The 24,246-nt window shown below is 39.9% G+C and overlaps 1 protein-coding gene across 3 annotated transcripts in view; it reads right to left on the bottom strand.

The window, feature by feature from the left end:
* lpar4 (lysophosphatidic acid receptor 4) overlaps nucleotides 1-24,246 on the bottom strand; it is a 50,332-nt gene that overhangs the window by 12,827 nt on the left and 13,259 nt on the right. Inside the window, exons 2-3 of one of the 3 annotated variants that reach the window (XM_061901773.1) lie at nucleotides 20,547-20,724; nucleotides 8,480-8,583 (exon numbers count right to left, since the gene is read on the bottom strand). The gene's annotated coding sequence lies outside the window, so the exon portion shown is untranslated. Of the gene's footprint in view, nucleotides 1-8,479; nucleotides 8,593-20,546; nucleotides 20,725-24,246 lie in introns of all 3 variants that reach the window. The other 2 variants (XM_061901772.1, XM_061901774.1) reach the window with 2 other exon arrangements.

Raw genomic sequence — 24,246 nt, forward strand, 5'->3', positions numbered from 1 at the left:
GTTTGTCTGCCGTAAACAGCAATGTGTGACACGTTTAAACAGGACAATACTGCCATCTACTGTACATGCATATGTGACAATAACATCTACGGCTTTTAGAGAGTGCAGTGCACAACCGGCACACAACAAGGAGATGAAGCAGAAGAACGAGGAAGATACAGCCGTGCCGACGCCGAGTAAGAGGAAGAAATACGCTTGTAAGTTCCAAGCCGCAGCTGCTATTAGACCTGGATAGCCTCCGGGAAGAAGTAGTGGACTACCAAGTGCTTGGCACTGAAGATCTTCCTCAGGAAGCAAAGATTGACCGATTTTGGGCCATGCTAAGGAGAGATGGGTGATTCCAGACTCTAGTGCATTTGATGAAAGCACTTTTGTGCGTGCCACACAGCAGTGCATCATCAGAGAGGGTGTTCAGCATGGTTAGAAAAATAGTGACAGAGAATAGAACAAGGACGGACAATTCAACCCGTAACTCAACAATAAGTAGATGAGTGTTATGCGTGTGTATATGTGTAAATAAATAAACACTGAAATTCAAGTATTTATTTTATTTATTTATATATATATATACATATATCTATATGGAATACTTGACTTGGTGAATTCTAGCTGTAAATATACTCCTCCCCTCTTAACCACGCCCCCAACCACACCCCGCCCCCAACCGCGCCCCCCATTCCCCCACCTCCCGAAATAGGAGGTCTCAAGGTTGGCAAGTATGTCTCAGGGACTTAGTGTTGACAAAACAACACAATAAGCTATAAAAACAACACATTAAGTAATTAGACACTGCACCGGGATATTAGATACATAATATAAGTTTGCATGCAAATGTTCAATCACTATTTCTTTGTCATACAATAATTTGTGCATTTCAAGCACAAAGTCTGCTTTCCTGTGCTCAGAGACCATGCTTGGCAAATGCTGACCAAATAAAGTTCTGCGTTCCGCTAGGATTTTTTGGGAGGTACACTTCAGGGTCTGCAGGAGGATCTGCGGGAGGGTGCGCAGAGGGAGGAGCAAGACAGCATCGCTTAAGCAGGTTACGTGATGCCAGACTATAAACCTGGTTTATGTAGTGCAGCAACAAAAGTTTGATTTGTGAATCTTGTTTCATCATCTTTCTTCCGCAAAGCAATAGTTTATATGCTGGCCTTGCGGAAAATCTTCCTTCCCTTGGCTAACAATCTTGGAAAAATAAAAAAATCTGTGTTAACTGTTAGGTTATTATTGCATGTAGTGACGGGTCTAAGGATATTGCAGCATGGAGGCATTTATGAAACACAAGGAGTGATACTGTGACCCCTTGATATATCGATATGTGTGTCATTACAAGAAAAACAACGTGACCAAAACTGCTGTGCTATTTGACTGAGTTAATGTTGCTAATCAAATTGAAAGTGTTATTTTTTATTGGGTTAATTTTATTAAATTTTTCAGTATCAAATTGTTCAAGTTGGTCCAAAAAATGTGACAGAAGTAAAGGTGACAAAGAAGTTGGGAAAGGTGGCAAAAAAAATTGATAAAGTTGAGGAATGCTCATCAAACACTTATTTGGAACATCCCACAGGTGTGCAGGCTAATTGGGAACAGGTGTGTGCCATGATCTAGTATAAAAACAGCTTCCCAAAAAATTGCTCAGTCTTTCACAAGAAAGGACGGGGCGAGGTACACAACTGCGTGAGCAAATAGTCAAACAGTTTAAGAACAACGTTTCTCAAAGTGCAATTGCAAGAAATTTAGGGATTTCAACATCTACGGTCCATAATATCATCAAAAAGTTCAGAGAATCTGGAGAAATCACTCCACGTAAGCGGCATGGCCGGAAACCAACATTGAATGACCGTGACCTTCGATCCTTCAGACGGCACTGTATCAAAAACCGAAATCCATCTCTAAAGGATATCACCACATGGGCTCAGGAACACCTCAGAAAACCACTGTCACTAAATACAGTTGGTCGCTACATCTGTAAGTGCAAGTTAAAGCTCTACTATGCAAAGCAAAAGCCATTTATCAACAACATCCAGAAACACCCTTGGCTTTTCTGGGCCCAAGATCATCTAAGATGGACTGATGCAAAGTGGAAAAGTGTTCTGTGGTCTGACGCGTCCACATTTCAAATTGTTTTTCGAAATATTCGACATCGTATCATCCGGACCAAAGGGGAAGCGAACCATCCAGAGTGTTACCCACGCAAAGGTCAAAAGCCAGCATCTGTGATGGTATGGGGGTGCATTAGTGCCCAAGACATGGGTAACTTACACATCTCTGAAGGCACCATTAATGCTGAAAGGTACATACAGGTTTTCTAACAACATATGCAGCCATCAAAGCGCCGTCTTTTTCATTGACGCCTCTGCTTATTTGAGCAAGACAATGCCAAGTCACATTCGTAAAAAAAGATTGCAGGTTCTTTCCTGGCCCGCCTGCAGTCCAGACCTGTCTCCCATCGAAAATGTGTGGCGCATAATGAATCGTAAAATACGACTGAAGCTCTACATTAGACAGGACTGGGAAAGAATTCCACTTTCAAAGCTGCAACAATTAATTTCCTTACTTCCCAAACGTTTATTGAGTGTTGTTAAAAGAAAAGGTGATGTAACACAGTGGTGAACATGCCCTTTCCCAACTACTTTGGCACCTGCTTCAGCCATGAAATTCTAAGTTAATTATTTGCACAAAAAAAATAATAAAGTTTATGAGTTTGAACATCAAATATCTTGTCTTTGTATTGCATTCAATTGAATATGGGTTGACAAGTATTTGCAAATCACTGTATTCCGTTCATAATTACATCTAACACAATTTCCCAACTCATATGGAAACGGGGTTTGTACAAAACAGTGTGGGCGTGTTGCGTGTGATCTACTAGGACTGCGTGTGCAATTGAAAAGCGGTGCAGGCCGCCTTATTTAAATTAAGATTTTTATGTCTACTATATGGGGCATTCATGCTATCATGCTCCTACCTGCAGGGTTTTGCTATGTTTTGAAACATGCAGGAGGCATGTATTACTCAATATGGGCATTTTAAACACAATCCTACATTGAATCTATAGTGAAACCACTTTTTTTCCCTTTTGCAGCTAAAGATATGCTCATTGGAGAGTGGCTGCACATTACTACCCTCGAGGCACAAAAAAATGTATACTTAAAGAAGGATAATGTGTGGATTTTTTTTCATGTGTGCGTGTGTGTGCGCGTGCATGTAATTATTATTGCCATATATTGTATATGTGTATGTATACATGTGTATCTATGCATGTTTGTATGTGTATGTATACATATGTGTGTGTTCGCGCGTGTGTGTATTTGTGCGTGTGTGTATATATTTATATATAGTATATTTCTGTAGCTTTTTTTGGGGACAGCTAAAGGCACCCCTGTGCAATAATCCATCCATCCATCCATCCATCCATCATCTTCCGCTTATCCGAGGTCCCCTGTGCAATAATCATGCTGTTTAATCAGCATCTTGTTATGCAACATCTGTGGATTGGGATGGATTATCTTGGCAAAGAAGAAGTACTATCTAAAACAGATTTAGACAGATGTGTGACCAATATTTGAGAGGAATAGGTCTTTCGTGTATATAGTAAAAGTTTTAGATCTTTGAGTTCAAGTCATGAAAAATGGGACCTCAAAAGTGTTGCGTTTATATTTTTCTTTGTATACATATACACATACATGCGTGCAAAGATAGGTACTTACGCACATACGTACGCTCCCACATTTATACACAAATATAGTACATACATACACACACACACGGTACATACATCCACACGCACATTCAATGTACAAACATACATATACACATACTGTACATACACAAGCACATATGCATATATACACTCAGTCATAATCACATGTCATCAAACATTAAAATTGTAACCCCCAGGGGAAACTAGGTAAAACACGGCAAACTGATACAGCTTAACCTATTTTACAATAACAATCTACAAGTTTTTTGGGCTTCACGGTGGCAGAGGGGTTAGTGCGTCTGCCTCACAATACGAAGGTCCTGCAGTCCTGGGTTCAAACCCAGGCTCGGGATCTTTCTGTGTGGAGTTTGCATGTCCTCCCCGTGAATGCGTGGGTTCCCTCCGGGTACTCCGGCTTCCTCCCACCTCCAAAGACATGCACCTGGGGATAGGTTGATTGGCAACACTAAATTGGCCCTAGTGTGTGAATGTGAGTGTGAGTGTTGTCTGTCTATCTGTGTTGGCCCTGCGATGAGGTGGCGACTTGTCCAGGGTGTACCCCGCCTTCCGCCCGATTGTAGCTGAGATAGGCGCCAGCGCCCCCCGTGACCCCGAAAGGGAATAAGCGGTAGAAAATGGATGGATGGATGGATCTACAAGTTATTAATAGTTTGCTTCTCTTTCTTTTCCTCCATTTAGTTGCTTTATTTTGTAGTACAAGTTTTAATTACATGTATGCATTGTTCCATTTAAAAAATGGTATTGTTGATAATAGAGGTAATAATCATTATTGATTATGTTGGTATTTTTATTGCTCCATTTCTATGTTAATAATAATTACTTCACGGACTGTTTCTTTGCTATCATTTTTCATATGAAATTTGTACATATTGTATGTATTTGCTGATGTTCTGTTGTTGTTTCTCTCCTATCAGGTTTGCACATGTTCTAGTACACGCAAATATCTAGAAAATCAGGCCCTATAGGTCATATGATGTGTAAAATTGATTAAATTTCATACAAGACCAATGTATGATCAATGTGATTCTGACTGGGCTCCAGATTACACGCAAGCCTTATAACAAGTCAGCTGATAATAGAAGTGGAGAACGAGAGGACTTTGCTTAAACAAAGAGCAACAGCTGGCCAAATGTCTGCAATCCAAAGGGATGGATATGGATGTCAACTTCGAAACACGCATTCCACTGTCTGGGACCGGCAGGAACAACAACACACCTGTCATCATCATGAAGTTCACCAACAGAAAAACAAAGTAATACTGCTGAACCCGAGAAGCAAGTTGAAAAGAAATAAACGTCGACATCAGTGAGAATCTGAAGAATCACCAAGACAGCACGTAACTCAAGGAAACAGGACTTATTTCAACGGCAGAATCCAGTGGCGGGCTGTGCGTTTCCCACCTAGGCCTTCAGTGATGTCTGACTTCAACGATCACCTCTTAAAATACCATAATTTACGTCACCACATGACCATTGCTGGAGAAATAATATACAGAAACACATTTACACACCACTGAGCATTGACGCGCCTCAACAGTGTACAAAACGGGCTATTAGAGAAAATCACGATAAGTTCGTAGTCGGTTTACTTCCTGCTTTGGTAAAATGCAACTTGTGATTGGATACTCACTTTAAAGTGACAAGTGAGTATCCAATCACAGTCTTGTTAACATCAGGCCACCTACATAGGCTACTGTCAACAACTTGTGATCTGATTGGCTATCCCAACTGTCTATTAACTGCATGTGTTCTTAAATTCACCTGCTAATGGCCCCAGGTGTGGCTCTGCTGATCTGTATAGCACCACCAGGACTCAAACCAGTTCAACGTGTGGCCATCGAGAAGGCCTCACTGACAAAAACTTGTGATCTGATCGGCTATGGCAATTATCAATCAACTGTTTGCACCTGTTCACTTACAGTGCACAGACACTCGCAATGTTGATTCTGAAGGCCCCGGGCAGATTCTGTACAGCATGGCAACATAAGCTGGGGTGAACTCTGATTGGCTAAAAACTCTAACCTAAAAACAGCAGCACTGGAAGGAGCATAATATGACATGAAGAGAATATAATTACTTGTAGATATTTAGGGAAAGTAAATAAAAAAATATTTTTTATCTTTAATTATGATCAAGATTTCTGGTTATGTTAGGCTAGCAGAGAAGGCCTTGCTGGCTTTGACGGCACACCACTGGCAGAGTCTATGTCAAATTAAACAAAAAACCAAAGGAAACCAAAATACAGGACGTAAGAAATCGGACAAAATCAATAATCATCAATAAGTAACGATAGCCAATACTTTCAAGCAAAATTTGTATCTGTATTTTAACATATTTTTCCTTCCTTTTTTAAATAATACACACATTGTCATTTTCCAGCAATGTCTTTTTTTACGCAGAAAGTGAACAAATTCCAAACGACAAAACGTAAGTAAACGGAATTTATACTGTCGTCTTGTGTGACATCACACTTCCAATTTGGCAGCTTCGCTACATTGCAGATTGTATAATTCTTTTCCAAACATTTTCTACATATTTTGACCTAAACTAGGTGTTAGATTAAGTCCTACATGTATAAGGACACGTTGGGAAGACTTTCTCCCGGCTGGCTCGGGATTCCCCGGGAAGGGCTGGACGAAGTGGCTGGGGAGAGGGAAGTCTGGGCTTCCCTGCTTAGGCTGCTGCCCCCGCGACCCGACCTCAGATAAGCGGAATAAGATGGATGGATGGATGTATAAAATTGCAGTATTATTTTATATTGTTATGTTGTGGCGATTAATGCAGATGATCACCAGGTGAAACTATGTTCTGGGTTAAGGCTGACAATGCTAAAAACTACTACTCTTGGCGCTATCTGAAAACAACTTTTTTGAGCTCGAACACCTCCACATTGAGACTTTCACACTAGCAATGTTAAAAGACCCCAGTGGTACATACGTATGCTAACAGCACTGGTATCAGCTTTCAGAGACGGTTCTAGGCTATGCTAAGTGGATATTAACTCTGTTGATTCGCTTTATCTTAAACACCATCAACTCAACATGACATTGGCGAGCCTTTGGCATGAGCAATGTGGAATGACGATTTGGAATACGCAATGCTAATAACATGGAATGCTAACATTATGGCTAATGTTCACAGCTGTGACTGGCAAGTTGACAGAGCTTTGACAGAACAATGCACGCCTGGGGTTTCAGCACCCGAAAGCCCAGTTCTAAATTTCCCTGTCGTGGCCGTGTTGTAGAGGCCAGCTGACACCAGGAGTATCCTTTGGGCGACCGGTGATTACTGTAATCTACAGTAAAATGCAGTCCGGGCAACTACAGTGGGGCAAAAAAAAGTATTTAGTCAGCCCCCGATTGTGCAAGTTCTCCCACTTAAAATGATGACAGAGGTCTGTAATTTTCGTCATAGGTACACTTCAACCGTGAGAGACAGAATGTGAAAAAAAAATCCAGGAATTCACATTGTAGAAATTTTTAAGAATTTATTTGTAAGTTATGGTGGAAAATAAGTATTTGGTCAACCATTCAAAGCTCTCACTGATGGAAGGAGGGTTTGGCTCAAAATCTCACGATACATGGCCCCGTTCATTCTTTCCTTAACACGGATCAATCGTCCTGTCCCCTTAGCAGAAAAACAGCCCCAAAGCATGATGTTTCCACCCCCATGCTTCACAGTAGGAATTGGTATTAACAAGTTCAGTTAATACCAAAAAGTTCTATTTTGGTTTCATCTGACCACATGACATTCTCCCAATCCTCTGCTGTATCATCCATGTATCCATTTTGGTATAAACTCAACTCGTCGTGTTTGGAGGAAGAAGAATACTGAGTTGCATCCCAAGAACACCATACCTACTGTGAAGCATGGGGTTGGAAACATCACAGTTTGGGGCTGTTTTTCTGCTAAGGGGACAGGACGATTGATCCGTGTTAAGGAAAGAATGAATGGGGCCATGTATCGTGAGATTTTGAGCCAAAACCTCCTTCCATCAGTGAGAGCTTTGAATGGTTGAACAAATACTTATTTTCCACCATAATTTACAAATACATTCTTTAAAATGGGAATTCCTGAATTTTTTTCCCCCACATTCTGTCTCTCACAGTTGAAGTGTACCTATGATGAAAATTACAGACCTCTGTCATCATTTTAAGTGGAAGAACTTGCACAATCGGTGGCTGACTAAATACATTTTTGCCCCACTGTATATGGGGTGAAACAAGTGTAAAGGTGATCATGTGGGTGTTATTTCGTATTTAGAGGGCTCGATTGTTAAAAAAAAAAAATGTGTATTTAGAATATTTTTTATGCACCAACTATGCAAATATTTGATTTATGAATAACAATCCTACTTGTAGAGTTTTGTTTACCATGAACAGCACTGGAACCACTAGAGATAAACGAGAGACAACGGAGTTGAATGAATGAACTGGCAGTAAAACATGTGGAGATAGTATAGCATTAAATACAGTTTGGTTTCTTTCTACTCCTTTTTAGACATGTTTAATAGTACAAATGTGATGTTTCTTAGATTAATTTGTTGAACACGTCTGACAGGAATACATCAAAGCTTTATAGATATTGGCCCGGTTGATCTTATTTGTTTACCATTTCCTGGTTGTGGTCTTGTAATACACTACATCAACTGTAACCTTTTTTTTTTTTTAGTTCAAAAGTCTGAATCGACCACAATGTGGCATGGAGAAACAATAAAATATTTGGTCAAAAAGTAGAAAAAGTTGAGACTCACAGTGATGAATGGATGATCTCCTCTTTCTGCGGCTGATGTTTGTCAATGTCAACAAACAAGTTAAAACTCCATTCTTCTTCACTTCTCACTGGGGAGGCTTCCGTCTGCAAATCCTCCAGAACAGAGAAAATAAGCTTGTTTGGTTGTCAATTTTCAAAAGTTATTTTGATTTTTTTTTTTTTTTTTTTAAGTTCTTCTTCCTCTTGAACGGCTGGGCGACCTCTTTGCTGTTTGCGGTCAACAGCACAGCTCAGCTTTGAAGGCGCGTGCACGTGTGCGTGCCAGAGAGCGGAGGACTCCACAGGAAAGCACACAATAGCACCTCAACCAGGCTTGCAGGGGGGGAGGAGAAAGAACGGGATGGGGGCCAAGCTCACTGTGTTGTTTAAGTGCACAATAACACTTTTATTGCATAAGTGAACCCCAAACATGTACTTGCAATCCATTATTACATAAATAAGGGAATGCTGGGAGTCACACAATTCCTCTTAACATGTACACTAATGCTTTTATGTCTCTTAAATACAATGTAGCCTCTGATTTAAACTCACAATAAAGGAACAGGCAGTGTGTGATTACATATTGTACATAAGTAAAGTGATCTAGCGTGTTATTTTGAATAAATAAACAAAGTCTTTTCTTCTTGGATCCCGAAGGCAAACAGCTTTTTAAAGTTAGGTTAAAGTAAGTTAAAGTACCAATGATAGTCACACAAACACACAAGATGTGGTGAAAATTGTCCTCTGTATTTGACCCCTCCCCTTGTCCACCGCCTGGAAGGTGAGGGGAGCAGTGAGCAGCAGCTGTAGCCACGCCCAGGAATAATTTTTTGGTGATTTATTCCAACCCTTGATGCAGAGTGCCAAGCAGGGAGGTAATTGTCCGATTTTTATAGTCTTTGGTATGACTCGGCCGGGGTTTGCACTCACGACTCTGGGCGGACATTCTAACCACAAAGCCACTGAGCAGATACACATATTTACAAAAAGTAATCCGTTGGATTTAAAGTGGAATTTTTTTTTTACCAAACCAACTTTTATAAGATATTGGTACCTGATTTAGTGTATTTGGGATTTGCATAAGTCACACAAATTTGAAATGACACCATGGAGTTACTGCAAAGATATTTAGAAAACAATATTGCATTTCTTTATAATTCTTTCATACAGTCCGATAGGAATTTGCCAGGTGTATGATATTTTTCCAATTTGTGACGTCAGCGGGTATATTTCTACATGGTAGAGGCTTTCCGGTTGACAGCTACGAAAGTTAGCCGTTTTTATTTTACGTAGCAGCATTTGTATTGCGCACGACAACAAGATGAGTGAAAACTGCTCTGTTATTGGTTGTATTAACCAACGCAGGTCATTAGACTTAGACTTAGACAAACTTTAATGATCCAGAAGGAAAATTGTTCCACACAGTTGCTCAGTTACAATGATGGAAAGTGTAAGGATAGAAAAGACAATGCAGGTATAAACAGACTAAATATAGCGATGTAGAATACAACATATATACCTAATTAGGGCTGCAAATCTTTGGGTGTCCCACGATTCGATTCAATATCAATTCTTGGGGTCAAGATTCGATTTAAAATCGATTTTTTTTAAAAATTCAAAACGATTCTCGATACAAAAACAATTTTTTCCCGATTTGAAAGGATTCTCAATTCATTCAATACATAGGATTTCAGCAGGATCTACCCCAGTCTGCTGACATGCAAGCGGCGTAATACATTTTTGTAGAAAGCTTTTTTAATTGTAAAGGACAATGTTTTATCAACTGATTGCATACTTGCCAACTCTCCCAGATTTTCCATGAGACTCCAAAAATTCAGCGCATCTGCCGAAAACCTCCCGAGACAAATTTTCTCCCGAAAATCTCCCGAAATTCAGGCGGAGCTGGAGGCCACGCCCCATCCAGCTCCATACGCAACAGAGCCTATTTCCACATCCGTTTTCCCACAGCATGTCTGCCCAATGATGTTATAACTGTAGAATGATCGAGGGCGAGTTCTTGGTTTCTTATGTGGGTTTATTGTTAGGCAGTTTCATTAACGTCCTCCCAGCGCGGCAACAACGCACAACAACAGCAGTTCGTTTTCGTCTACCGTAAAGCATTTCGTCTGCCGTAAACAGCATTGATTGATTGATTTAAACTTTTATTAGTAGATTGCACAGTTCAGTACATATTCCATACAATTTACCACTAAATGGTAACACCCGAATAAGTTTTTCAACTTGTTTATGTCGGGGTCCACGTTATTCAATTCATCGTAATGTTTGACACTCTTAAACAGGACAATACTGCCATCTACTGTACATGCATATGGTTAGAAAAACAAGGATTGACAATTTGACAATTCAACCCTTAACTCAACAATGAGTAGATGAGTGTTATGTGTGTGTAAATGTGTAAATAAGTGAACACTGAAATTCAAGTACATATACATATATATATATATATATATACATATATATATATATATATATATATATATATATATACATATATATATATATATATATATATATATATATATATCCATCCATCCATTTTCTACCGCTTATTCCCTTTTTGGGGTCGCTGGCGCCTATCTCAGCTACAATCGGGCGGAAGGCGGGGTACACCCTGGACAAGTCGCCACCTCATCGCAGGGCCAACACAGATAGATAGACAACATTCACACTCACACACTAGGGCCATTTTAGTGTTGCCAATCAACCTATCCCCAGGTGCATGTCTTTGGAGGTGGGAGGAAGCCGGAGTACCCGGAGGGAACCCACGCATTCACGGGGAGAACATGTAAACTCCACACGGAAAGATCCCGAGCCTGGATTTGAACCCAGGACTGCAGGACCTTCGTATTGTGAGGCAGACGCACTAACCCCTCTGCCACCGTGAAGCCATATATATATATAAGTAAACATTGATTGATTGATTGATATATATATATATATGAAATATTTGACTTGATGAATGTAAATATACTCCACCCCTCTTAACCACGCCCCCTACCCCCCACCTCCCGAAATCGGAGGTCTCAAGGTTGGCAAGTATAAGATTTCATGGGATTTAGCAATTAGGAGTCACAGATTGTTTGGTAAACGTACAGCATATTTTATATGTTATAGTTATTTGAATGACTCTTACCATAATATGTTACGTTAACATACCAGCCACCTTCTCAGTTGGTTATTTATGCGTCATATAACGTACACTTATTCAGCCTGTTGTTCACTATTCTTTATTTATTTTAAATTGCCTTTCAAATGTCTATTCTTGGTGTTGGGTTTTAGCAAATAAAGTTCACCAAAAATTGTGACTTATACTCCAGTGCGACTTATGTTTTTTTCCTTCTTTATTATGCATTTTCGGCAGGTGCGACTTATATTCCGTAGCGACTTATACTCCGAAAAATACGGTACTGATATATTATGTCTATATCATATATATTATATAAGAGTTATCATGAACAATAATATAGCATATACGACAACTGCAGCATAAAATAGAGAGTAACACACACGACAGACACCTCCAGTCTCATCTGAAGAAGTAACAAAGTGCCTGCCTAACTTTTAAGTTTCGCTGCAATGTGCTTTTAAGTGGAAAGAAGTATCTCTATGTGTGTGTCAACCATTTTGAAGATCACTGCTTCACCAACCTGCAACAATATAAGGATATATATTTCCAAAACATATTTTTAATGGTGAAGTTGGTGCCTACTACTTTTGGAAATGAAGGAAACAATGAAACTATAACAAGAGACTGGCAATGTGTCAATGATACAATAAATATATGTACTCGATTTGTGGTTTGCCTCGTAGCTTAGCCTTCTAACGTTGGACAACAACATCACCAACCTCCGGCAATATAGAGAATGATGTTCCTAAAAATGGCAATGAAGGATTAAGTTATACAGTTTAATACGTTATTATGTTAGCGGTGTTTCTCATATCTTAGCTTGTAACCTTAGCCAATTGTTGACAAGTTACAAACTACAATGATGGCTACGCAGGTTTATTTAGCATGAAGGGAGAGTGGGGGTTATTTGCATCTAACGACTTTGACTCTAAGAATAGCTTGATTTCAGATGCAGGCAAAAAGTGGCTTGAAGATAGGTCTTTACAGACACATCCATTTTCTACCGCTTTCCCTTTGGGGTCGTGGGGGCGCTGGTGCCTATCTCAGCTACAATCGGGCGGAAGGCAGTGTACACCCTGGACAAGTTGCCACCTCATCGCAGGGCCAACACAGATAGACAGACAACATTCACACTCACATTCACACACTAGGGCCAATTTTGTGTTGCCAATCAACCTATCCCCAGGTGTATCTGTTTGGAAGTGGGAGGAAGCCGGAGTATCCGGAGGAAACCCACGCATTCACGGGGAGGACATGCAAACTCCACACAGAAAGATCCCGAGCCCGGGATTGAAACCCAGACTCGTATTGTGAGGCAGACGCACTAACCCCTCTTCCACCGTGAAACCCTTTACAGACACATCATGCAAAATGTTGACCAAAGTGTAGACTATAAGGAGGTGTTTTAAATGTAGAAAAACATAATCATAATATAATCCCTTTATCAATCAATCAATGTTTATTTATACAGCCTTACATAACAAGTGTCTCAAAGGGCTGCACAAGCCACAAACATCCTCGGTTCAGATCCCACATCAGGGCAAGGAAAAACCTTAAGGCCTGTTTGATGTGCTCTTTATGTAAATATTAATCTTTGTGATGAACAAATTTTTTCATATAATTCATTTTTAGTATTCATTTGTATTTTTCTTAAAATATATAATACATATTTATTTGTTTTATTAGTTTTATCATCTATTCTTTTATATAATTTATACAATACTATTATTATTTGAGAAGGTTTGGATCTGTTAAACTGTAAGTACTGTTGGTAAAATATAATTATCGACTATGATTAAAACCAGGATTAAGATTCCTGTGTTAAGATTTGAGTGGGCCGGGGCCCCCCTGTGGTAGAAAAGTTTGGCTCCAAGGTCCAAAAGGTTAAGAACCACTGCTGTAACATTCCACTTTTTGTACTATTTAGTTTTCGCCCAAATCTTGCCCTAGTCTTCATATGCCGTCTTGGTTAACATACAGCCAAACATTGCAAGAAACAAACAAGTCCGTATGCCCAAGGTTCATTCCGCATAATTCAGTTCTCGAACAAAGAATAAAGACGATGAGAAACATTATCAAATTCAAGGAGGAACAGAGTACAAAGTCCCTCTCACCTACCCTGTGCTCTCTACGCTCATTGCCAAAAAAGGATCTGAAAGACGCAGGACCATGTGACTTGTGGATGATTCCAATGTTATCAAAGGGAGCATTGTGTTAAGGGTAACAAGCCTGAGTGTAAAATTGTGATTTTAAGTAGAGGTGTCCCAATCTGATATTAATATTGATTATCGACATGATAGCAACAACAAGAAGTATCAGACTATATCAGCTTGCATCTAAATTTGCCAATAGAAGCTCTGATACAAGAAGTCTGGGTAACACATGGCATACTGACAAAGCTTAACCCATTGTTACTATAACAATCTACAAGATTAACATAGGTTGCCTCTCTCTCTTCCCCTCCATCTTTCGGTATTCCTTTTTTAATTATTTCATAATTTTTTTTATTATCTTTCTAGCTATCATTATGTATACGTATTGTTGCATTTGAACAACTGTATTGTTGAAAATAGAGGTAAACTATTGGTATTGTTCATGATCAATAGCGCTTTTTCTATTGGTATTTGTATTGCTCCAGTTTTAGTGTAAAAATGCTCATTGTCATTTCTATATTATTAGTTATTTCACTAACTGCTTATTTGCTATCACTTTTACGATCATATTTGAATATATCCTATGTGCTGGTGTTGTTCTATTGTTGTTGTTGTTTTTGTTGTTATTGTTGTGTTTGCTGTTGTTTTTGTCTCTCTGTCTAATCCCCCTCTTATCCCCACAATTCCCCCCTCTGTCTTCCTTTTTTGCTCTTTCTGTCCCCTCCTGCACCAAATGATAATATACATACATTTAATAAAGTCAAATTCAAATAAGGTAACAAGAGAAGTATCCTACACATCTGTTTTGTAAAGTAAATCTGAACAGCCGATGTGGGCATCTACATCAACTATATGATTTGCCTGAGAAGCTGGACAGGACAAAAAAAAAAAAAAGATAAATAAAAAGTCTTGCAGCACATTTTCTTGTGCAGATCTCGACAGCCAATTCACTTCTACATGTCCTTTAATAAGCACACAAGGTTGGTCTTTTTCTTGTATTTCAGTAACATAATTTACAAAAGGTAAATATGGTAGGCTATAGGCTACTGGGAGCTCACAGCTACACAACAGCTAAGCACACAATAGCGCACAAGCTAGACTTATGTAGCAAGTGTCCTTAGTTGAACAATAGTGCAATTTAAAATGAAAGATGTGTCACTATAAACAAGTATAAAATAATCACGGTTGCAAATTACTTACGGATATAAGGTCTCATAGACAGAAGCAAAATAGAAAGTGCCCGGTAACAAACATGTCCGCATCATTCAACTTCCTGCATCATGAGCTCAACGCAATGAGCTATTGTCATCACAAAGCCAACTACCACTGCACTTTAAAGGCCTACTGAAATGAGTTTTTCTTATTTAAACGGGGATAGCAGGTCCATTTCTATGTGTCATACTTGATCATTTCACGATATTGCCATATTTTTGCTGAAAGGATTTAGTAGAGAACATCGAAGATAAAGTTCGCAACTTTTGGTCGCTAATAAAAAAGCCTTGCCTTTAACGGAAGTCGCAGACGATGACGTCACCCGGGTGAGGGCTCCTCACATCCTCACATTGTTTATAATGGGAGCCTCCAACAAAAAGAGCTATTCGGATCGAGAAAACGACAATTTCCCCATTAATTTGAGCGAGGATGAAAGATTTGTGGCTGAGGTTATTGATAGCGAAGGACTAGAAAAAAATAAGTCAATAAATAAAGTTTTAAAAAAAGGTGATTGCATTGTGAGCGATTCAGATGTTTTTAGACACATTTACTAGGATAATTCTGGGAAATCCCTTATCTTCCTATTGTGTTGCTAGTGTTTTAGTGAGATTATATAGTACCTGATAGTCGGAGGGGTGTGTCCACGGGTGTCTTGATGCCAGTCTCTGAGGGAATTAGTCACAGCAGCAGCAGCACGACAGAAGTTCCGCTGATCTCTGGTAAGAGGCGACTATTTACCACAATTTTCTCACCGAAACCTGCCGGTTGACAAGTGGTCGGGATCCATGTTCGCTTGACCGCTCTGATCCATAGTAAAGCTTCACCTCCGGGAATTTTAAACAAGGAAACACCGTGTGTTTGTGTGGCTAAAGGCCAAAGCTTCTCACCTCCATATTTCTACTTTGACTTCTCCATTATTAATTGAACAAATTGCAAAAGATTCAGCAACACAGATGTCCAGAATACTGTTTAATTGGGCGAGGAAAAGAGACGACTTTTAGCCGCTAGTGGTGCTGCGCTAATATGTCCCCTCCAACTCGAAACGTTACGCGCACGCGTAATCATTCCGTGACGTTTTCAACAAGAAACTCCGCGGGAAATTTAAAATTGTAATTTAGTAAACTAAACCGGCCATATTGGCATGTGTCGCAATGTTAATATTTCATCATTGATGTATAAACTATCAGACTGCGTGGTCGGTAGTAGTGGTTTCAGTAGGCCTTTAACTTAACCTCACAGTTTGAATAACACTGATTTATACGGTTATATTTCATGGAAGGTAAAAGTGTATTGGCCATTTTTGTGCTGTATTCTTTTTTTTGTGAACTTTGCACTTCTTAAGAGTGCATCTTTTGTTTTCAAACTCTGCTTTGGGGTCCTATTTAAATGATTAATTTTGCAATCACATCAATGTGATAAACACTTTGCCTCTTTAAAAAAGTATTTTTTAGTCTCAAATTGTATTTCCTGAGGCTGAAATGTCACCTATTGGGTGGAATGGACGGTAGGCTCATGTACCACCCTTACATTGTTGTTAATAATAGTATTATTTTGACTGATCAAAGTCCTGCTGGTTCATTGTTCCTAAACAATTTTCATGACATTACTGACAAAAAAAAGTTATTTTTATCCAGCTGAAAGGGTGGTGTTGGACTGGTTCCCATTGTGTTCAGGCTGGCATTGGGCTGTTATGTGAGTTTGAGTGTGTGTGCATGAGCGTTGTGTGTGTGCGACGTAGAAAAAGAGACACTTGACAGAGGGGAAATGGTTTCAGGGGTAGCGTCTGGACACACCACAATAGCAGCGGGGAGGACAGGATATCCTGCTTACTGCATAAGCTCAAGTCACGCACACATGCACGCACTAATAGAAGCTCAACACCTCCATTGTTGGACTTGACTCGATTGTGCCTTATGAGTCTTGCGGTATATAAAAGCGTCTTTGGAGATGTTTCATAACTGCAACCATGAAACTTGATTTGAATTGTGTCAGCAAGTTTTTGTTCCATAAACATCTAATCTGGAAACATGTGTGGTAAACGTGTAAAAACATATGCAGAAACCAAGTATTATGCATTTTTTAATGTTCCATTTGTCTATCGGACTTTTTGCATTTAATTTGCTGCCAGATTAGACGGTGCAAAGTGACATTCACGTTGACACTGATTATGTTTAAATGCACTGGGCGGCGGGTCCAGCTAATGTCATGTGTTGAAATGTCAAGATTGAATGAATGCTTTGACATGAAGGCTTTAATTCGATTGGGCTACACCATCACCCTCCACCCCTCCCCCTTCACACAAGCACTTTCCCCACCTATCTCTGTGTTTGGTAACGGTAACCAAGCTCTGCTGCCCCGACCACGGCTTTGTGAGTCACACCAACAAGAACAAAGGCCCTATTACATGACCCTCCTCAGTACCCTCCCTCGGTCTCCCCTCTTCTCCGACCCCCGTGTCCTGCCCTGCTTTAATGGAATGATGAGTGTACTTCCTTTACTTTTTCTCTCATTCATGTGCTCCAGGAGGCTTTGGTAGCAGCTCCATCGTGCCATACATACCTCTGCCCTGACAACAGGAGCAGACAAAGGCAGCGAGGCAGTACAACACAGGAGACTTGTGCTTTACAGGCTTTATGGACTGATGGTAACATGACTGCAAAATAGGCATTCTTAAGTTTTGTGTTGGGTAAGCATCCACAGTCCAAATCTCATCCTCGTTCTCTGCCTGCAGACTCGGATCAATGCTGACCAAGGAAATGCAGACAAGCGTTTTTCAAGACCGAACGGGAGGTGCTTGTTTACCCCACAGCGCTGATAGCTGAAGCATGAACACCCATGGATGAGCGCTTATCTTCCAGACTGAGACACTGACCTGGCTGACCCCAGGTTGTGCAGACAGTGACATAACAGGCCAATGCACAGGAACGTAATAGCAATATAAAAACCTCAGCTCAGTCCATCACCTCCCATTGAGGAAAAAAATAACTTGTGTAGATCATTTACTTCATCTTGATTAATATTGGTGAGTTGTATTGAAAAAAAAATGTCCATCCATCCATTCATCCATTTTCTTCCGCTTATCCGAGATCGGGTCGCGGGGGCAGCAGCCTAAGCAGGGAAGCCCAAACTTTCCTCTCCCCAACCACTTCGTCCAGCTCTTCCCGGGGGATCCCAAGGCGTATTTTGCTCTTTTGTGTCCCAACACAACCACTTTAAAAAGGTTAAATATGTCTTCCTTATATCCATGACAGGGTAGTTTTTAGCAGTTTTACATACTTTATGCATTACATACTAACCCTAACCCACTTATTTCACCTTAAAAACGTGTTTCCTTTTTTCAGCACAACCTCCATCTCAACTTAAATTATGATAGTGTATTTGATCGTATATGTTGGGTTCTGTTAAACACGTGAACCCCAAATGCAGAGGCCTACCGTAAAAAACATCGTCTTTAACTATCACTATAACAAAAATGGTACACAATTTCTTTAGCAAGTAAACTAAGATCGATGGCACAGAAGAACAAGTACCATAAAGTAAGAAATGTCAAAAGACAAAAACAACCTAAATAGAGAAGTCAGGCTGGAATTGAGCTGAAACAGTACCAATGCAGGGTAGATGCCGGACTTTAGAGATGTCGGCACAGGGAAACAGTGAAGCTGATGCCCAAAAGCAGCAGAAGGTTGTGTCGTCTGCACGGTAGAAAAAACTGGCAACTCCCAGCTGAAAGCCCTCAACTTAAGATGCTGATGTGGCAATTAGCCTGGGGTGTGTCCGCCTGAGAACATCTAGGCCAGGGAGAGAGAAAAGGAGAAGACAGGGCTGTACAAGGCAGATGTTGATATCACGTTCCAAAACATATGGTTCAATATGCCGGGGTTGTAGCTTCTCAGAGACAGTGTGGACGAGAGCCACACTTCAGACCACATTATATTCCGGTGTCACGGAACAGTGACAACTTACAAGACGTTGGTTGTGCTCCAAGGTGGGTACCAGGGCTGCAGTCTTGTTGCTCCAGGCAAGACAGGCATGGTAGAGATGGGCAGACACTGATGGAAACTCTGATTCTGACTCCAGTGATGGGAAGGCGGGAGGCTGGTACCCAAATGCTGTTTTAAATGGAGAAGTGCCTGAGGTAGAGCTGACAGTGCTGAGTGTTTTGTGCATACTCAATCCATGACAAGGCAGTAGACCAGGAGGCAGGATGCTGATAGCAAACACAGTGGATGGATGACTTTGAGTTCTGATTGACCCGTTCTGTCTGACCGTTAGATTGGGGATGGTAAAAGAAAGGCTGGCTGTTGCCTCCTGAGCTTTGCGGAATGCCTTACACACTGCCAAGGACAATTGTGGGCCCCTATCTGAGAATGTCCATGGGAATACCAGGAGGTCTACTGTCTCGAGAGCAGAAGGCAACTTGGGAAGCGCCACAAAGTGAGCCATCTTGGAAAAACGGTCTACCAGGAGGAAGGAAGTCCTGTTATAAAGTCCAAAGCATCATGGGACCTAGGCCTAGAGGGGATGGGGAGTGGGCGCAGAAGCCCGGTCTTGATGGAATAACTTCCTCCGAGCACAGACTGAGCAGGTCGATACGAACTCCCTGACATCCCTCCGCAACAAAAGCCACCAGAACTGCTGAGCAAGTCAGAATGACGTATGGGTTCCTGGTTTGAATCCTCCGGCTTCCCCCATCTTAGTCATGTCTGTTGTGTCCTTGAGCAAAACACTTCACCCTTGCTCCTGATGGGTCGTGTTTAGGGCCTTGGATGGCAGCTCCCACCATCAGTGTGTGAATGCGTGTATTGAATGGGTGAATGTGGAACTGGTGTCGAAACGCTGTGAGTACCATGAAGGTAGAAAAGTGTTATACAAGTATAACCCATTTACCATTTAATTTACTACGGGTAACACCTGGGAGGAAGGCAATCCTTGAACAATGAGCCCAGGACATGATGTCAGAAGGAAGCCTCAAGAGGACAAAAAGTTGACCAGCGGGACAGTTTACAGGTCCTGGAGTGTTCTTTAGTGCCTCAACCACCTGTCTCTCGACGTCTTACTGGTGGGCGCCAATGTTTCAAGATTGAGGATTAATAGTATCTTGTGGGGTGTCCTCAAAGGGGGGGGAAGAGTAAAACTTGGACAGGGTATTGGGCTTGCCATTTTGGGAGCCTGCTTGGAAAGTTAGAGAGAAATTAAACCTGAACCCGCCTTGCCTCTCTAGGGTTAAGTCTCTTGGAAGCAAGCAGATACGCCAGGTTCTTCTCGACTGTGTGTACCACAAAAGGATGCTTCTAAAACAATGTGCAGAACGAGAGGGAATTATGAAAAAATGTGTGGATTTGTGGTTGTTACCAGACAAGCAGAGCGAAAGGAGGTGTGTCTGCAACATAATGCCAGCCAGATGTTTTCCATGGAGGGAGTGAACTACCTCATGGTTACCTTAGATACAGGTATTGCTTGACTCTGAACAAAATATTCTTCCACAAAACAATCAGCAGCACCTCAGTCAACCAGAGCAGAACTGACAGTGTTCATATTAAACCAGGAAATCGTACCTGAGGGCTGAATGAGGCTGGCCGACAAGTCAGTCGCAGATGTCACTGGAAGAGTGCCGTGTCACTCGGGAGCAGTGGTTGTCAGAGATGGAATATCCCGCATTTCCACGGTAGAGGGCGATGCGCAATCGCCACCGATGAATCCTCTCAGACGGCTGCCCAGACGTGGCGGTAACGTCTGGGAGATCAAACAGGCAGTGTGACAAAACACAACATGTAACAGTTATATGTCATGATAGGATTTCTTTGATACCGATACTGGTTACCGATACCCATATTTATCGGTACTCTTATATACTTATATTACTCTTATAATACACATATACGATAAGTAATTTGGGACAAATATTGCTTTTAGTAAAATGGTCAGTCTTTTTGGTAAAGTGAACTTTACCCTACTCATTTTAGCTCAGGGGCGGCACGGAAGAAAATCTATTTCCAAGTGGGCCGGAATGGTAAAATCGTGGCATGATAACTTAAAAATAAAGACAACTCCAGGTTGTTTTCTTTGTTTTACATTGGCCAAAAATAGAACAAGCACATTCTGAAAATGTATAAATCACAAATAATCCTCCGGACAAAACACTTCAAGTTTGTTAAAAAATCTGAGGAAATTGGTGCAGTTTCAAAAACACAATGAGCTTAGACTTTGTCGCAGTGTATCTACAAAACCAGGATTAGACTTTAAATCAGTCTTTCTGGGATTTAATAAAAAACACAATATGTGAACTCTTCTCGGTATCAAATACCTACTTTGTCATGTCCTGAAACGGAGGTAAAAAGTATTCAAAGGGGTTAGTTTTCTCGTTTTTGACAGAGACATTATGGGGGAGTAAAACGGAAGGTTTTTCATTTGGGTCGAGGGAGAGGAGCCGCAGCTAGTCCTACCAGAATTGCTATTGTGACATCCAGTGGACACATTTAAAACCACAGTTTATTTCATTAAAAATAAAAAAATGCAGCTCATTTTAATACTTCGCAAACTCATCAGGCGGGCCGGATATAACCTTTTCACGGGCCTGATCTGGCCCGCGGGCCGTACGTCTGACACTCCTGCCCTCCGTACACCCTTAAACATTTGGCTCTCAACTAGAGGCAAGCAAGTATTACCTGGTGTCTTAAATACAATAATTACTTAAATGAAAAATAACGAATCATTTGTCCAGAATCTTATTGGTCCTCCAGTACTAACCCGGTACCAAAATATGACTTCTCGATACACATCTTTATTTAACAGTGAAGGGTCGTCAGGGCCAGCAAGGCCTAAACAATATCAGAAACACTGACCGACATGTGCAACTTAAAATTACTCAATTAAATTAAATGATTTGTCTCCAATGAGGTGGCGACTTGATCAGGGTGTACACCGCCTTCCGCCCGACTGTAGCTGAGATAGGCACCAGCGCCCCCCGCAGCCCCAAAGGGAATAAGCGGTAGGAAATGGATGGATGGATAAATGATTTGTTCCATGAACTTGGATGAATTTATTTCCAACAGTCTACTACAGGGTTGTCAAACTCCTTTTTATGGAAGAGCACGTCGCAGTTATGATTGCCACTGGAGGACTGCTTGTAACAGTGAATAATATATGAAGTTGCCTATGCATTTGATTATTATTTATATATTTGTATGTACACTGCCAAAATAAAATCTTAAAATTTTACAGTAAAAAAGTTTAAACTTCATCACCAGAATTTTACTGTAAAATGGTGTTTTGTTTATATTACCTATTACGGAAAATGGAAAAAAAACATTAAAATGATTTATCCATCCAAAAATAAAAAACAACTGGCAGCTAACTCACAAGAACCTTACCATAAATGTACTGTGGGTTTTACAACGTATTACTGTAAATTGAGAAACAGTACCATTTTTTTTTTATTCTGGCAACTGAGCTGTTCGTTTTTACTGGAAAAAATATATTTTCTACAGTTTTTCCATTTCCAATACACCATAAAAACAAGAAGAGTAGATTTTACAGTGAAAAAACAGTAAACAAGTAAGACTGTAAATACCACCACAAATTTTTGCATAAAATATTTTGTCATCTTACAGTAGATAATTTGCTTTGGAATAACAAGTCAAACAGATTTTTGAGTATTTATTTTCATTTTAACATTTTTTTTTTTTAATTGTTTGGAAATATTGATAATATTTGCTGCAATATTGGATAATATTAAAGTTCAAAATATATGCAATTTCATGGAGTACATGTATTTTGTTCCCTGTCAAAATGGAAAGAACAAATACATTTAGTAATAAAAGATTAAGTACTTTGACATATTTTTCCAGGAGTCCGCTTGGCCCCCTGTGGTCTACTGTCTTCGTTTCTTTTCACTGAACAACTTCCAGTAAGGTAGACTTTGTTGTCCTGTCCAGTGTTTCTCTGAGTCAGTTGGCCAGTTAAAGGCAACGGTTGCTCAATCAATCAATCATGCTTTGACTATTTTTTTTCCCACCAATGGGAAGGTTGGTCCCTGTTTCTCTGCCTGTTTAAATGTCATCTTCAAAACACATTCAAATGAGAAACAACAATACAACAGGATGACAAAATCATCGAGTTGTTGCTACATCCTTAAGCTGCACCTACATAAACCATATAGACTGTTGTGGAAGTACTTCAGAAGTTGTATTTTAACTAAGTATTTCAGAATGTGTAGTTATTCAGTTTTTTAATGGTGAAACTAAATCAACCAATCAATGGCTTCAAAATAATGTTTTGTGGTTGTGTTAGGTTTTGTAGATTATTTTTAGACACATTCCAATGAATTTGGGGTATTCAGTCGCAGCAATAACAACTACAAAGAGAAAAATAAATAAATACAAAAGATAATGTGTCATCAAAGGTCTCAGGCAATCATAAAAAGAAAGTATTATGTAAGTAAATAAATAGACATTAACATGATAAGAAATAAGGAAAACGTAAATCTATGTATGTCAAATACCAAATTTTTCGGAGTATAAGTCGCACCTACTGAAAATGCATAATAAAAAGGGAAAAAACATATATAAGTCGCACTGGAGTATAAGTCGCATTTTTTGGGGAAATTTATTTGATAAAACCCAACACTAACAATAGTCATTTGAAAAGCAATTTAAAATAAAGAATAGTGAACAACAGGCTGAATAAGTGTACATTATATGACGCATAAATAACCAATGGAGAAGGTGCCTGGTATGTTAACGTAACATATTATGGTAAGAGTCATTCAAATAACTATAACATATAGAACATGCTATACGTTTACCAAATAATTTGTCACTCCTAATTGCTAAATCCGATTAAATCTTATACGTCTAGTCTCTTACGTGAATGTGCTAAATAATATCATTTGATATTTTACGGTAATGTGTTAATAATTTCACACATAAGTCGCTCCCGAGTATAAGTCGCACCCCCGTCTAAACTATGAAAAAAACTGAGACTTGTTGTACGAAAAATACCGTACATTCCAAAAGACAAACAAATACATACTTACATATATCACAGCACGAAAAACATGTATTATGTACACGATAGGTCTCAAGCAAGAGTAGAATTCAACTATAATGTAACAAAAGAAATCAATTACGGATTGATTAATAACATAAAATAAATAATGAAAAAGTACATTTAGTTCTTTGAAAAAGTTAAATATATTTCCACCAAGAAACATGAATACAAATATTGCAGCAAGAAAGAATGTATTGTATGAAAAAT

This window comes from Nerophis ophidion, linkage group LG05, assembly GCF_033978795.1.
Source record: "Nerophis ophidion isolate RoL-2023_Sa linkage group LG05, RoL_Noph_v1.0, whole genome shotgun sequence".
In the NCBI taxonomy this organism is placed as follows: Eukaryota; Metazoa; Chordata; class Actinopteri; order Syngnathiformes; family Syngnathidae; genus Nerophis; species Nerophis ophidion.